Raw genomic sequence first — 15,595 nt, 5'->3', positions numbered from 1 at the left:
CCCGCTGCCGTTCCCGCTCAACGGAGCCAGGCGGGAGCTGGGACGGGTTTGGCGGCAAATTCCCGGCACTGACGGGACGATGCTGCAAAGGCACAAAGTCTCTGCAAAGCACTGCGTCTGCCCTGGGCGCTCAGCACCGCGCCGGGCGCTGCCCCAAAGCAGCTCTGCAGGAATCCACCGTGATCTTGGAAACTTCAGACAATGCGGGAGCTGGGACGGGTTTGGCGGCAAATTCCCGGCACTGACGGGACGATGCTGCAAAGGCACAAAGTCTCTGCAAAGCACTGCGTCTGCCCTGGGCGCTCAGCACCGCGCCGGGCGCTGCCCCAAAGCAGCTCTGCAGGAATCCACCGTGATCTTTGAAACTTCAGACAATTCCTTAAAAAAATTAAAAAAAAAAAAAAAAGGTCTTCCAATAGCAAGAACGAGCCCTGCGTCCTATTTTAATGGATCTTCGAATCATCGCAAGCAGCTTTTGGAAAGGTTTTGGGCACCCGCTGTTGCCTCTAGCAGCTGCCTTTGCGGAGCTGCAGCGTGGTCCCCGCGGCCCCGTGCTGTGTTTTCACGTCTCTCCCGTCCCCGCGCTGGGCTGGGACGTGTCTGCGACGGGGCGCGACATTCCCCGTTTGAGTCGCAGCGAGAAGCTCTTCTCGATCTCGAAATTCGGCACCGAGCGGCTTTCTGACGCGTTTTGTGCCAGTGTAACTCCTGCAGCCGAGCTGTTGCCACAGCTCTTAGAGAGCAGAGCAGCCTCCTGAATTTTGAAATTACAGTCAAACTTACTTTCTTTTTTCCTTTTTTCTTTTTTCTTTTTTTTTCTTCTTTCTTTTTTTCTTCTTTTTTTTTTTTTTGTGCCGGTGTAACTCCTGCAGCCGAGCTGTTGCAGCAGCTCTTAGAGAGCAGAGCAGCCTCCTGAATTTTGAAATTACAGTCAAACTTACTTTCTTTTTTTCCTTTCTTTTTTCCTTCCTTTTTCCTTTCTTTTTTCCTTCCTTTTTTCTTCCTTTTTCTTTCTTTTTTCTTTATTTCTTCTTTTTTCCTTTTTTCTTTTTTCTTTTTTTTTCTTCTTTCTTTTTTTTTTTTTAACCAGCAAAAATCATATCGCTCACTGCTGGAGGCCAAACCTCCCCTCCTGCTTCACAATACGAAGCTCTTCACCCTGAAGCCATTTTGCAACCCGCTTTATGTGCACTAGGGAGCTGCCCAGCTCAGGGGTTGCTTTTTGCCCTATTTAAGCTCACACCCACCATTTCTCAGCGATATTGCACCCTCCGCGGGTCCCTGTCTCTCTGCAGCATTTGAGCTGCCTCTTTCCCATCCCATCCCATCCCATCCCATCCCATCCCATCCCATCCCCTTTATCCTCTGCCTGGGATGATGGTTGATGGTGTTTGGACAGGAGTTAAGCGGAGGGGACCGGTGGGAGGTTGGGAGATGGAGATGGCGAGCGGGAGCCTCACCCGATGCTGCAGAAACCGCCGTCGGGAAGAGCAGCAGCAGGGCCAGCCCCTCAAATACAGTTTGCACGGGAAACGAGGGAGGAATCGGGGGATATTTTAAGGCCGCTGTCTGCTCAGAAACATCCCGCTGCCGCCCCCCTCGGCGGTGCTGTGGGTAATTAGTGTCTCCTCAGGCCTGCTGTTTTCTGATTTTTCTCTCGGGTATTTTTGCGGTGACGGTGAAGGCATGAAGCGCCGCGCTGCTGGCTGCATAAACAACTTGTGTGCGATGGGTCCTGCTACCGACAACGCCCCGCATCCAGCCCCGGCTGCTGCAGGTTTTACAGAGTCATTGCATGTCTTACCAGGGTCACTGCGTATTTTACCAGGTCGTTGCAAGAACCGCTACATGTTTTGCCAGATCATCGCGTGTTTTACCAGGTCACCGCATGCTTCACCAGGGTCACGATGTGTTTTTCTGGGGCTGCTGTATGTTTTACCGGGGCTATTGCATGTTTTGCCAGAGTTGCTGCATGTTTTATCAAAAGCATTGCATGTTTTGCCAGGGCTGCGGCGTGTTTTACCAGATTGCTGCGTATTTTCCTGGGGCTGCTGCACGGTTTATCAGGGTTATTGCATGTCTTCCCAGAGTTGCTGCATGTTTTTCCAGGTCGGTGCATGTTTTCCCAGGGCTGCTGCATGTTTTACTGGGGTTGCTTTGTGTTTTACCAGGTCGCTGTGTGTTTTACCAGGCTGCTGCATGTCTTACTGGGATCAGTGCATGTTTTGCTGGGGCTGCTGCATGTGTTAGCAGGGTTCTTGCATGTCTTGCCAGAGCTCTTGCATGTTTTACTGGGGTTGCTTTGTGTTTTGCCAGGTTGCTGTGTGTTTTACTGGGATCACTGCATATTCTGCTGGGGCTGCCACATGTTTTATCAGTTATTGCATGTTTTGCAAAACCCACAGCAATTTTACCAAGCTGCTGCATATTTTACTGGGATCAGTGCGTATTTTGCTGGGGCTGCTGCATATTTTACCCAGGGTTATTGCATGTCTTGCCAGAGCCACTCTGTGTTTACTGCATGTTACTGGGCTTGCTTCGTGTTTTACCAGCCCACTGCATGCCTTGCCAGGTTCGCTGCGTGTTTTAGCAGGACCGCTGCAGATTTTTCTAGGGTCTCCGCACATTTTACCAGATCGCTGCGTTATTTTTTTTTTTACCTTCCCACTGCAAGTTTTGCCAAGTTGCTGCATGTTTCCCCAGGTCGGTGCATTTTTCCTGAGCCGTTTCCCAGGGATGCTGCGCACACCATCCCTGCAACCTCTCTGATCTCCCAGGGCTCCGATCCGCCTGGCTGCAAACGTGTTTAAAGCAAACACGATCCCCTCCCGTTGGCTCCGAGTTGCCGAATGTGAGGCTGTGTCATAGCATTATTTTTTCCGAGGGAGAGCGGAGTGCGGCAGCCTCGGCGGGGGGGCTCTGCCAGCTGCTCCCTCCGATACACGCGCAGCCCCAGAGGGCTCGGCAAAATTTCCCAGCCCACAGGGATTGCTGGCAGGAAGCAATCTGGCAGACAACGTGTTTAGAGGAGACTAATGTCTCGGAGCCACTGAACCATTTAATTGCCAATAAATACAGCCCACGTGTAAATAATTATGGAGACCCAGAAACTGTGTCGTCTTCAGTGAAAAGGAAGGAGCTGGCAGCCTGAAAATTCCCTGTGGCAAGTGTATGAATGAAGATTTCTTGTTAATACGGGAGGAAGGAGCATCAATAAACCTGCCCGGCTATCTCCCGGCGTTGTCTTGGGCTCAGGGTGACCCAGGAGGGCGATGATCCCTGCCTGGGTAAGAAGGGCCAGGCTGCGTCCTTGGCTGAGTTTGAGGGTAAATCTTAAAAATTCATCTTTTTGCCAGATCAAGCTTTGTCCAGGCTCTTGTTGCAACCCAGTGTGGTTATTGCAATACCCTTTTTTGCCTTTTTTGGCATAAAAAGCTGCAAGGATCTTAGCCAAAACTTTGGACCTTTATCAGCATCACGTACACGCTGGCAGCAAATGCAGGCTTTCCCTTCAGAGCTCTCATAAAACCTGCAGCGACCCTTCGTCCCCCTACCAAAATACTTATGTCTCCATCACCCAGTTCTCTCATGCTGCTATCACATTTCTCTTTCAAATCCTCCTTTTTCAGGACATTTAGGAAAACGTTACCAGCGCTGGGCTTGCTGGTGAGCTGACCCCACCGCCTGTCATGTCCCTGCTGCTCTTGCACCAGTCTTACTCATCTTTTAGTTTAAATTTGGCCTGCTTGGGGCTAGATGCAAGCAAACAAGCTGAATTTTGGCAAGTTTGGGGGCTAGATGCTTTTTTTCCTTGTCTGTGTGTATCGGGACAGGACCGTAAGTGTTGCCTCTGGTCTGTGCCAGGATCACCGCGTGTGTTACCAGCCTTGTGCACCCCGGGGGTATCTCCATCCACTAACGTCAGCCTGGAGGGTGGTTTCATCAGACCTTCACAGCCCGAAAATGCACCGGCACTGTGGGCTGTGTCCAGGCACCTCGCCCAGTTTGTGACATCTCACGTGCTCGAGTCCACATGCCCAGATTTCCATCATTTTTATTAAGTGCATCCCTCCATCCCATTGATTTCCTAATTTCAGACACACCAGAGGTTAGGAGGAATATTTGCAGCTGGATTACATTTTTTTTTGGTCAGCAGTGGGAATTGGCAGAGCTGCCAAATTCTCATCCAGATTTTAGTCTCAGACCTGAGGTCCGCGTGGCAGCGGGGCTCCGCACCCCAAGTTTTGACCTGATCTTGTCTCTCCCCAGTCTATTACAATTAACCAAACTCTCCGATGCGGGGGGGTTGGAGGGTTTTCCAACCTGTGCACAGCGGTAAGGCGGGATGTTGCATCCATCGCGGAGTAAAACGTTCACAAATGTTAGCAATATCTCAGGCTTCTCAGGGCTCCTGGTCCATGGGGATGTTTGCAGGATCAGGCTCAGTATCAGCGAGCGATGTGTGTGGGATGGGGATGGTGCCACGTTTGCAGCAGCAAAGCTCTCACCCGTGTGAAAACGTCCCACGAGTGGGGTCGGAGCTTTGTACGCACAAAGTCTCTCTATTTTCTGGAGCATCAGGTTTTCTTTAAAGGTTTTCCTTTAAAGCAGCTTTAAGTTTCGTGAATTTAATTTCAGTTGAATATGTGATGATGCGGAGCTTTTTCTCCGTTAGCCACTTCATCCTTATCTCTTCCATTAGGCTTTGATCTCCTTTATCACGTGGCTCCAGTTTCCTTTTATTCTGGCACTGGAGCTCACAGGAAAACACTGCCACGTTGCTGGCTGAAAAGCAGCTAGTGAGGAGTCACCATCCACCACCTAAAATTCACCCTTGGACCTATTTGTGTTCAGTAGATAAGCATTGTAATGTATATCTGCTAAAAAAAATACCGGAAAAACACATTGGCTTATTCACGCTGCAACTTTGCGTGCAAGGAGTGGGGCTTAAAAGCAGTTGGCAGCAAGTCGGTGGGATAACTAGGAAGGCTGGGGCCGATGCTGGGAGGCAACACGGCTCTCTGCATCTGCCTGAGCGGGGGGATGGAAATCAGAGACCTGGGCAGAGAAACGGTGGATTTTGGAGAGCTGAGCTTCATCCTGGCTCTGCCCCTTGTGCGTCTCCACCGTGGGGACATCTCTTTGTTTTAGATGCCTGCTCCACCCTTGGTCATCCTCACTGCTGTGTCCGGAGGCTTGCAGGGGAACGGGGACTATCCCTCCCAGAACAGGAATGGATTTTGCCGAATTTTAGGTGGTTACAAGAGACAGGTACAGCTGAACGGGCTCTCCACGGTCTTTTTATGCCCAACAGAAGTAGGCACCTCCAGAGCACAACATCTGGACAGGTTTAGACAGCCAGAGCTGAGGCTCTTTCCAACCAGGCATGTGAAAGCTCAGAGCCCAGCACCTATGCCAGAGAGGCCGAATTTTGGAGAGGGTTATCTCAGGCTGTGTAAGTACAAGGTCTGTAGGGTAGTTATCACCGTGTAACTGCAGCAGGGCTCAGAGCCGCGCTGGAAGACCTCCACACCGCTGCGTTTTGCCTCCTGAAGTTGCCCTGGTGCTGTTCTTGGACAAGGAGGGGGGTGACCAGAAAGAGCCCCCCACTGCCACCTCCGAAGGAGCCGCATCGGTCCAGCAATTTGGCTTCTCCCCCAGGTTGATGGGTTCCTATAGCAACAGAGAGCCGCTCGCCGCAGCTTTTACCTTTATGACAATAAAAGAGCGCTCACACTCATTTTCTGAAATTAGTGCCAGTCACCCTGCATGCTGCGGTGCCGCTTGCGTGTCGTCAACATGATTATACTAATCAGCAGCCAGTACGTTGGCTGAAGCAAACCAGAGGCTGAAGCAATTACCCCCTGCCTGGGACCCCGCGGTTGTAGGACCCCATGGAGGGGTATCTCCCCGACTGCTGCAGGATCACCCCAAGTTCACTGCTGCCAGAGACAGCAAACCAGGGACTGCAGGACAACCCCATCCCTGCTACAGTAAATGCCTGGGTCTTATTTATCACCCCCGAAAGGGTGGATATTAAAATGCAGTAAAAGCGATGCTTTGGTTGTGGGATTTTTTGTGGGGGAGTCTCCCAGCCCTGCTCCATCCGTGGCTTGTGGGAGAGCCCCGGGCGGTGGTACGGAGCCAGGAGTGCTTTGGGTGATGTGGCTGTAGGTTTTGGGGGCCTGGCACAAGGCACCCCATCTCTCATCGCCAGCTTGGGGAAAAATGTAGAATCAAGTATAGCAAATGCCCAATTTTTCTCTGAGAGAGGACGTGGTGACCGTAGAGCATAATTAAGGAGCTTCTTGCCATCTGCTGTGGGAGCTGAATGAAGGATAAACAAGCTGAATGAAAAGTAAACTGGGGTTTAAGAAATCTTCATTAATTTGCTGCAGCAAGAGCTTGCTATGCTTAAAGACATTAAAATGTGAGCTCTCAAAATCATCTTTGCAGCGAGCTAAGGAGGAGGAGATACCAGGGGAATACGTAATGAGACGGAAACGGGTACATTCATAAATCAGCTGTGGCTCTTTCAATAATTCACCATTGCTAAAGGATCCAGCAGTTCATGGAGAGGTAACATCCACGTGGAGATCTTCGGTTTGCCCGATCCAACGAGATCCTGGGCATTTCCCCACTGCCCTTTCTGTGTTGTGGAGGGAAAGTGGGATTCAGCTGGTCTGAGCTGAGCAAGAAAACAGGTGGTAATGTCTGATACCGGCTACGGACCACGTGCCCGCTGGAAGTTGCCACCTACCAAGTTACCAGCAGTGTTTCTGGTTTCAGCCCTCAGAGGGTTTATCATCATAGGCTCACAGCTTTGAGTTAAACAAAATGGTTTGTTTGAGTTAAGCAAAATAATTATCCCAGCTCTTCGGAAATCAGGCTGTTAAGCGCTGGCAGAGGCAGCAGGGGTGGGGAGGAGCATGGGCTGGAGGAAGTCCATTTTGCAAGGCAGCAGCAGAAGTTCAGGGAATAAAAATAGGCTATTCTATATATTATTTCGCAGGTTATAAACCCAAGGTGAGTGTTTGGATGCTGTGGTGCTGGATAGGGGTTTTGCCTGCAAATGATAGGTTGAGTTGCAAAGATGATTATCCACAAGCCCCGTGTGAGCCCTGCCAAGGGCTGAGCCTCCAGGGCTGTGATGGTGCCCAAGGTGGTTTCCAAGCCCTAAATTCAGCAGGTGAAATAGCGGGAGAGAGAAGGTGGTGCGTAAAATGGCTTGTTGTTAGAAGGCTGCTCCGTGTAACCTTTTACATGTCACGGGTTTTGTTCTCCTTAAGGTGTAAGAGATGTTGAGCGCGTCTTACACAAGCTGCATTTTTAACGTTGGTATGGCAAGTCTCTCCACGTAGCGTCAGCTCTCTCCTTCTGCCATCCAGCTTGCTGCTGTCAGAAAAAGCAATAGTTCACCTTTGTCAGCTCTTTAACCCCATTTCTTCAAAAAAAAAAATTATATCTGTGGTGTGGGGTCGGCCACCGCTGGCTCCGCCGCGTCCTTCATGAGAGATGGGGGAAGAGGATGGGGCCTGAAGGGGTGTGGAGGTGAGCAGAGGGTCTTGCGGCGCTAGCAAGAAAAGCAATTGCAGTTTTAATGAGGCTGGGGAAAAGGCTTTGCTTTGAGCCAACTCTTCTTCTGGGGGGAGATTTTCTCTTTATCGCTCCTGAAGTTACAGTTTGTTCGAACACAGCTTTTAATGTTTGATGAAGCAGCAGCGAGGACGACTTCTGTATGAGATGGTGGGAAGCTGACCTCAGGCGCTGCATAAACAATGTTAATGGTAGGTAGAAAAAAATCCATTTAACTGAAATGGCTGAGCTCTCTCTGGAGAACAGGCTCCCCTCCCTCGGATAGCGGCTCGCTGGGAGAAACCCCGTGCTTTCAGGAGATGGATGCCCGAGGACTTTGGAGGACGCCAAGAGCGCTTTGCACTGTGTGAGTGCTACAAAGCACGCCTTCGCTGTAACTCCACAAAAAGTGGAAATGCCAAGATTGTAATTATAAGCTGTCATCGAACTATTTGGTAATATTGTGCCGGCGGGTCAGCATTATGGGGAGCAGTTAAGGCAGTCTTCATGCATTTAGTGCAGTAACTTCAGTGGGTTGAGCTAAATGTTAAGGATTCATCTACTCGGGAAAGCCAGACTGCTTTTGGTGGATTCAATGTGCTGTATGTGCATATACTGCTTATAAAAACTATTATTAATTATTTTTTTTTTTCTGGGAAATGCTTCTTGCAATAGAGCTTCACTAAGCTAAGCATTGTCGGAGCTTCTAGGACCTCTTTTTTTAAGAGGAGGTATCTCTGTACCACTAGACATCTTTCATACCTATAAAATGTCTTTGTAGCAATTAAATCTCCTGATCTAGTCTGATTAATACTAGAGGAACAGCTTCAAAAGGGGTCTGCTACTTGATAAAGATGCACGAAAGGATGGGTTTGAAAGAAAGAGTGGGTAAGAGAGGCTCAGACTAGGGCCCCCCCAAATAAAAACCAGCAAGAGTGAAGATGGATCAGGGCTTGGGATCGGCCACCCAACAAGCTGGAAACATTCCTGCTCACGCAGTGACGAATATCCTTATGATGCCTAAAACCCTTGCGACGGCACCATGAGCGGTGCAACCACAGCACTCGCCTGTCTGGGGATGCCCGAGCAGTTTAACAAACCACAGCAACCTCCTGCCGCCAGCCCCGGCCAACAGCTCTGCCGAGGCCGCTGCAAACCCCACAGCGAGATTAACTCAGCTGCGTTAGTTAATAAATAATGAAATACGGAGCCCATAATAACGGTTTGTTTTGCTCGGTCCTCAAAGTACAATAGAAAACTCGGAGCAATAAATGAAAATAGCGGTGCTTAATGAGTGGAGCACTGCGTTCTTGCTTCTTGGCCACCGAACCGCACGCTCTTGCTGCAGCCTGTGCTTTCAGGGTTGTTACCTTTTCCCAGAAATAGACTCGCCAATGGTTTCCATTAGGTCCCTTGGACAAAGGAAGGCAAGAAGTGGTGTCGTTAAAGTGAAAACATTTCCCTGCTGCTCTGCCCCATGATCTGTTCAACTTCCATATGGTCTGGGGGGAAAAAAAAAATCCCATAAATTCCTACCTTGAGATTGCCTGGATAAAAAATGGGAAATTCCTTGCCTGTGTCAGATTGGCTTCAGATCCATGAATCGGGGCAAATCAGAATGGGAAAAACTTCTTTTTTCCCCCCTTTCTCTGGTGGATGCTTTGGCCAAACTCTTCTTCCTTCCATGGCTTCATGCCGCAGAGCCCTGTGCACCACCTCTCCCAGCTCCAGCCAAGCAGCTCTGTCTCTTGCAGGAAGATAAACAAGGTAATAACTGCTTCTCCAAAGTACAAATATTTAAAGTTTGTCTTTCTGATTCCTTACTAAGGCAATTGCTCTGTAACCGCTTCCTGCACCAGCCTCTTGGCCAAAGCTCATGCTTCCAGTGCCCCCCCAATGCCACCACCTCTCCCACCAGGCTTCACCCAAGCACCGTGAATTGCCACCCATCCCCATCCACCAGCCCCTCCATCCATCACCAAGAGTACCTGGAGCACGCAGAAAGACACGCAGCTCTTGTCGCCCAGAAATAGGCATCTTCTAAAGCTGTTGGAATATTTTAAGCTCTTATTTTCACACCCCAAGGCCACGTGGGAGGGAGCTACACCGTTGCCTTTTGGCTGTCCTGGAGCCAGCCTTTTTGCAGACCTCCTGAGACTTCTCTTCCTGAACTCTTGGAAATCTAAGATCCCTTCGGCCGAGCCCCAGCAGGTCTCTTTTCTCCTCAGCTGAGCCATTAGCACATTATTAACCCAGTGAGGGATAAAACACTCCATGTAGTTTCAGCGTGAAGCTTTTTTGTCTGTTGAACGGTACAAACCACATGGAAATACAGAAGGCGATAACCGTATTTCTTCCTACAAATTTCAACATGAGATGAATAAATCCAATTCCTTGCTAGTTCCTTGCTAGTTCTTGATGGAGATGGGATTAACGAGTTATGAACTGCCATAGGTGATGCTGGATTTGGTGCATCTGGTTTCTGAGCATCTCTTGGAGGTCCCTCTGGGTTGAGTCCCTTGGGTCCCAGCTGGGCGTTGAGATTTGTATGTGATGGCGGTTGGTCATCCCTGAATTACTCCACATGCTTATATGGGAGGTGTTGCCTACCCTGGGTTTTCCTTAGTCCGCTTCACTCCCCAGCCTTTAGCTCTGTCTGAAATCCCAATTGCTTCCGAAGCTTTGCTGGATTAGGGGATACCAGGGGGAGATGCTATTATGGTTTAGTTTATCAGGATTTCAGAAGCAGCGCTGGCCCTTTCACAGCTCACCCTGTCAATGCAAGATATTGGCTTGCTGCCGAAAAGATGACACTGATAATATTGATGGGGAAAAACGAGATTTGAGATAGGGAACAAAGATGTGTTAGCATCGATTTGCTAAGTGCGTTGCTCAGTCTGCAACTTGTTTCTTGTCATCCTGCAGTGACCTGGGGAGTAAGGAGCTGGATTGTGCTGTGACAGCTCTGATATTTAACAGACATTTCAAGAATACCTTCATCAGTGGTTCCCAAAGGAAAAGCTGTGACTCCAAGGAGCCCCAGTGCAGCTACAGGTGATGGGGGCAATGGCTGATCTACTGCCTGTTGAGCATGTTCATCCTTCTGCATCCCTATTCTGCAGCTGTACGCTGCATAACAGCATCTCCTCGAAGGCCTTATAATGCAATTAATCGAGAGCTCGTGCCTGGAGGGGACAAACCAGAGGTCCAGGCCAGGTGGGTGGGGGACACCAACCCAACTGCATGTGTTCTGGGGCTGGCAGTGAGCTCAGCAACGTGCCCAGCAGCCTTCTCCAGGCAGGAGGTGTGCGATGCTGAGCAATTGGAAGGCAGCTGGAGCTGGCAGTGGTAGGTAAGGCAGTCTGCGTGCAGCCTGACCCAGCCAGCATCCTCCACCAAAAAGAATGACTCATTTTTCCCCGGGGTAAATTACTTCTTATTTCTGCAGAGGTGGGAGCACTCCAGTCTGCCAAGCCCCACAGGGTCTGGCAGGGAGCAAATTGCTGGAAGAGGAGCTTGACAGCGTGACATGATTCAAAGCCAATTTGGCTGATGATGCTAGCTAAGCAGAAATGGGGCCAACTGGCTTCTTTAGGGGTGATCTCCTGGAAACTCCAGCCCTTTTACTGCCTGAGCCTCTTGCTTAGGACCCTCACAACCCTTAGAAACTGGGGACTGTAAAGAGAAGCAAAGTGTTCTTGTTTATGTATGACTCTTCCCTCTTCACCTGTACTAGATGGGGAGAAATGACTCCAAGAAGCAAGTGCTGGTGGCCAAGGAGTGAGCGTCCTGGCTGGCACTGCCGGTGGAGTGAAGGCACGACCTGAGGCTGTGGCCTCCCTAGGTCAGGGTTAAGACATACAAGGCCACAGAGATTAATTTCTGGCAGAGCAAAATGACACGTTCAAGCCTAAACGATGAGGGAACAGCCCTTCTTGTCTGGTGGAACCCCAGTGAGAAGTCATCGCCGTGATGGACCCTTTCCTGCACCTCTCCCACCTGTGGGCTCCTCAAGGCTCTCCATGGCCCTGCTGCTATCCCAAAGGGGATACCATCCCAAAATCAACGTGTGGGGGACCTGCCAAAACAGTCTGTGCCTCCCAAAAAAGCAGGAGGAGGGACCATCGCTGAACTTGCTGACCTTATAAGGAAACCCCAGCAAGTTGCTAGGACCAGACCACTGCTTATTAAGGTCAACTGCATGCATCCTTGTCTATCCAGCATGCACAGAACGTGATTTATCTTTAGAAGTAAGCCATTACTCCTTATTTCTGCAGAAATTGCTCATCTCAGCTATTCCCAGGGGCTCCAGGAGCGAGCAAACCTCTGGGAGCCTGACAGCACCATGCTCATCTGAGTGATGATTTGTGCCGGGACAAACCGGGGTCAGCTCGTGTCTGTGATGGGGCTCTTGCGGAAGGTCTTCGCTTCTATTGTGTGACCATCTTGCAGGAATTCCCGTCTCTGTCATAACTTAATGGAGCAGGGACGGGTTTATTCTTATTTCTCTGTAATCGATATAATAGAAGCGAAATCAATGGGGCACCTCATTAGCCCTCCCCTCTCTTCCCCATTGCTAACTGCTGCTCATTCAAGCTGAATCTTGTCCCCAAGGGATTTTGGCCATCAGACTTTTCCATTGACTTCTGCTGAGCCCCGGGCACTTCAGCGTCACTGGGAAATGTACAGTGTTCACTTCTGGGGTCAGCTGGGGCTTTGAGGTTCAGCCCAAGCTGAAGAGATGGGGGCGAAGGGGGAATTGTGTTTGTCTGCACATGGGTGGCTCTTCACCAGCACCAGCCACCGAGGGACCCTGCTAGGGCAACTCCATCACTCAACAATGTGCACCCCCTGCTTCAGCTGACCCATCACTTTGCTTTTTCGGTATCTAGGGGAGCATCGCAGCCCTGGTCTGTGTCTTTTGACACAGCCGGCCACGTGTCCCACTGCCGTAATGGACAACGGGCCAAGGCAAAGAGCATTTTCACCAGGAAGAGCATCACCAAAGAGCATGACATTAAAGAATTGTTTAAATCCACTGCCTGGCATGCAGCTGGGGAAGCCTGGCCGCGTGCCCCAGACCTCCTCAGGGGCTCGGCCAGGCGAGGAGCCTTTGCCTTTCCCCTCTTATATTAAGAGTCTTTAATATAAGACAACAGCTAAGCAAACAGATATCAGTGGAGAAAGCTTAGGCAGGAGGGAGAGGGATCAGCGTGTCTATCTGCTAACATGCTTGGGCAATCACTGGTTTTGAACCAAACTTCTTGGGAAGGAGCGGGTGGATATTTTAACCCAGGCTTCAAAACATCCACATACCCCCCAGCTGCCCCTCTGCCCTCCAGACTTGCTCCTGTGTTTCTTAGTTCCCACATTACTTATTACCTCTGTCCAGGAGCACTCTCGTTCCTTCCGTAGAGGGATATATGTATTTCCCTTCTGCTGCTGCTCGTCTTAGCTATCCTTCTTTATTTCAGAATAGTTAAGTTTGTGAATAAAGAGGAGACCCCTTGGAAAGGTGACTGTGGAGAAGAGCTGTCTTTCTGCCAGGAAGAAAAATCATTATTGGAGGCCTGAGCTGAAGTAACTGTGTTTTTAGCCAAAACAAGTGAAAATAAGCCTAGTTTACTCATATACATGTTGTATAGCTACCTCTTTAGCTTGAACCAAGACCTGAGAAGAAAGACATAGGTACTATTTGTATGGCCCATGAAATCTCTGCTTACAGAGAAATGCGAGAGCTATTTTGCAAGACCTGTCCAGGAAACCAGAAATGAAGGGATCCCTGGCTAGTGTCATGATATTACTCTTAATAAACCAGGAAACAGTAATAAAATAAAATAAATCAACATTTCCTAAGCATCTTCCAGCCAAGTTCCTCCATGAACAAAATTTGTCTAATGATCCCGGTTCAGCAGCGGAGGTTCTCTTTTATTGGCTGTTTTGTCAACCGCGATCGCATTCATCACTGATGACATCAAGACAGAACAAACATAGCAAGGGGGGCAAAAATCAATGGAAAATTACCAGGCTAATTTTGTTCACTGTGCCTGATTGGAAGACAAAGGAGGACATTTCCAAGAGGCGATTCAGTACACATGAAAAAAATCAGTGATCCTTCATGTACATTTATAGCTAATGCTACATCTCAACTTATTCTGAAAGGCAGGACAAAGGATTTCATCATTTGCAGCTGTGGGAGAAACCTGAATGGTAACCAAATAATGGTAATAATACCTTGCATGTATGTAAGTTCTTTCAAATGATAATCTCTCAAGTGCTTTCTAAAGAATGGCACCATAATAAATAGTATTATCTTCCTCTTAGAGCTATAGACATCTAAACAGGTTAAGGCTAAATAGCCTGGGCCCTTGCTGTTGTTAAATCGCTCTGTAGGTTTGTCTCTAATATTTTCCCTTTTGGAGGTCTCTGATAAGAACCACCCTGTTGGCAGTACCCTTCCACTACCGCTACCTACCCACTTCCACCCCTCTCTCTGCCCAAGGCAGAGAGAGATGAGAAACGACTGGTTTTGGGGAGGCTGTGGAGGACATGTGGTTGCTCTTCCATGCCAGACGCTAAGACATCCCTGCCCGAAGCTGATGCTGAGGGCTGCGCTGGAGAAAAAGGGTTGCAATTTGGGAGGGTGGTCCTTGGAGGTGCCCTCAAACAACTCAGTCTGGGAAGCGTCAGCATCCCGGGTACCTGAGGGTAAGGAAGAAGCCGCCGAGTCACCAGAGGTGGGGGAGAGGTTGGAGAGTGGGCATGGAGGACAAAAACAGACTGGCTCGAAACAGGCAGGCTAAAGTCACATACCTGAACTATTAAAATCACTAATTATCATCAATTTAAGGAGGATCATGTGAGCAAAAAGAAGATGGCAATCCACCTAAATGCAGTATTACCAGTTTCCAAGCCAATGACAACTCAAAACAGATGATCTTGAATGCTCCTGGGCCATGTTCTAGCAGACGGGAGAGCTACAGGCCACCAAATCTCCCTGGAGAAGAGGATCACGCCGTCTTTAAATACCTGTCTATAACAGAAATTAACTGTAGCTGAGGCACGTGCAATCGAGAATTGATTGGGCATTTGCAATGTGCAAAGACCCCCAGCCCGGAGGTCTTTATCAGTTTTACCGAATCAACTGATAAAACATTTAAGCAGGATGCGAGTTGCAGAGGGCGCTGCTTACGAAGGCCATACCCTGCGTTCAGGACTCTCACGCTAATTAAAAAAACCCTGTAGCTGTCTAACTTCTGGCTAATTCAGTACCTCTTCAGCTCCTGGCAGCAGGCTGTCAGAAGGCTGTTTGCGGGTTGTTGCTGAGACCAAGAGCAGTACCAAGCTGGCAAGAGCTCGGGGTTATCAACCATATTTCAACCGACAAGAGAGCTTGCAAGAAGGAAACACGCTTAGGCAGAATATTCGGCAAGAGTCTTGATAACGGAGGATGGATCAACAAAATTACCCCTTTTATACCCACCAGTTTCTGGTAGCAAAAGCTAACAGTATCTTCTTGAGGAAAGCTCTGCAGAATCAGCCTTCAAACATGTTTTCATCACCCGTTTATCTAATTTACTTTCAATAAGTAAACAAATTATGTTCGTCTTTATATATCCAGTTTCTCTGAATCAGAGACTGTGGCTACTGGATTTGTGGATTGGTTCTGAATTTATTCTCAGAAGACGCTCGGGTTTTAGCTCACCCTCGCAAAACGGTATTTTCCCATTTCCTGCACGTAATTTGGGGAGATGAGCAAAACATCTCAGCAGGGGGACCTGGGGTGAGGATTTGTTCTCCTGGTGCTCAATAATTGCAAATTCTAGTCTCGTCTGGAAACATGGAAGAGGAAACCTCGTACTCTTTGTAGATCAGTTCTCCAGGATCGATATACGTCTTTTTTAAATGGGCCTCCAGACACATAAACTGTTTCAGATTATGGGAATGAATGGGTGGTGGGTCTCCCCTTTCAAAGCCACCCACCTCATCGCATTAACGCCTCTGAGCCAGAGTTCGGGGG

The sequence above is a fragment of the Aptenodytes forsteri genome, unplaced genomic scaffold (genome assembly GCF_000699145.1).
Source record: "Aptenodytes forsteri isolate BGI_AS27 unplaced genomic scaffold, ASM69914v1 Scaffold535, whole genome shotgun sequence".
NCBI classification, from domain to species: Eukaryota; Metazoa; Chordata; class Aves; order Sphenisciformes; family Spheniscidae; genus Aptenodytes; species Aptenodytes forsteri.
Note: the sequence above shows the minus strand (reverse complement) of the source record.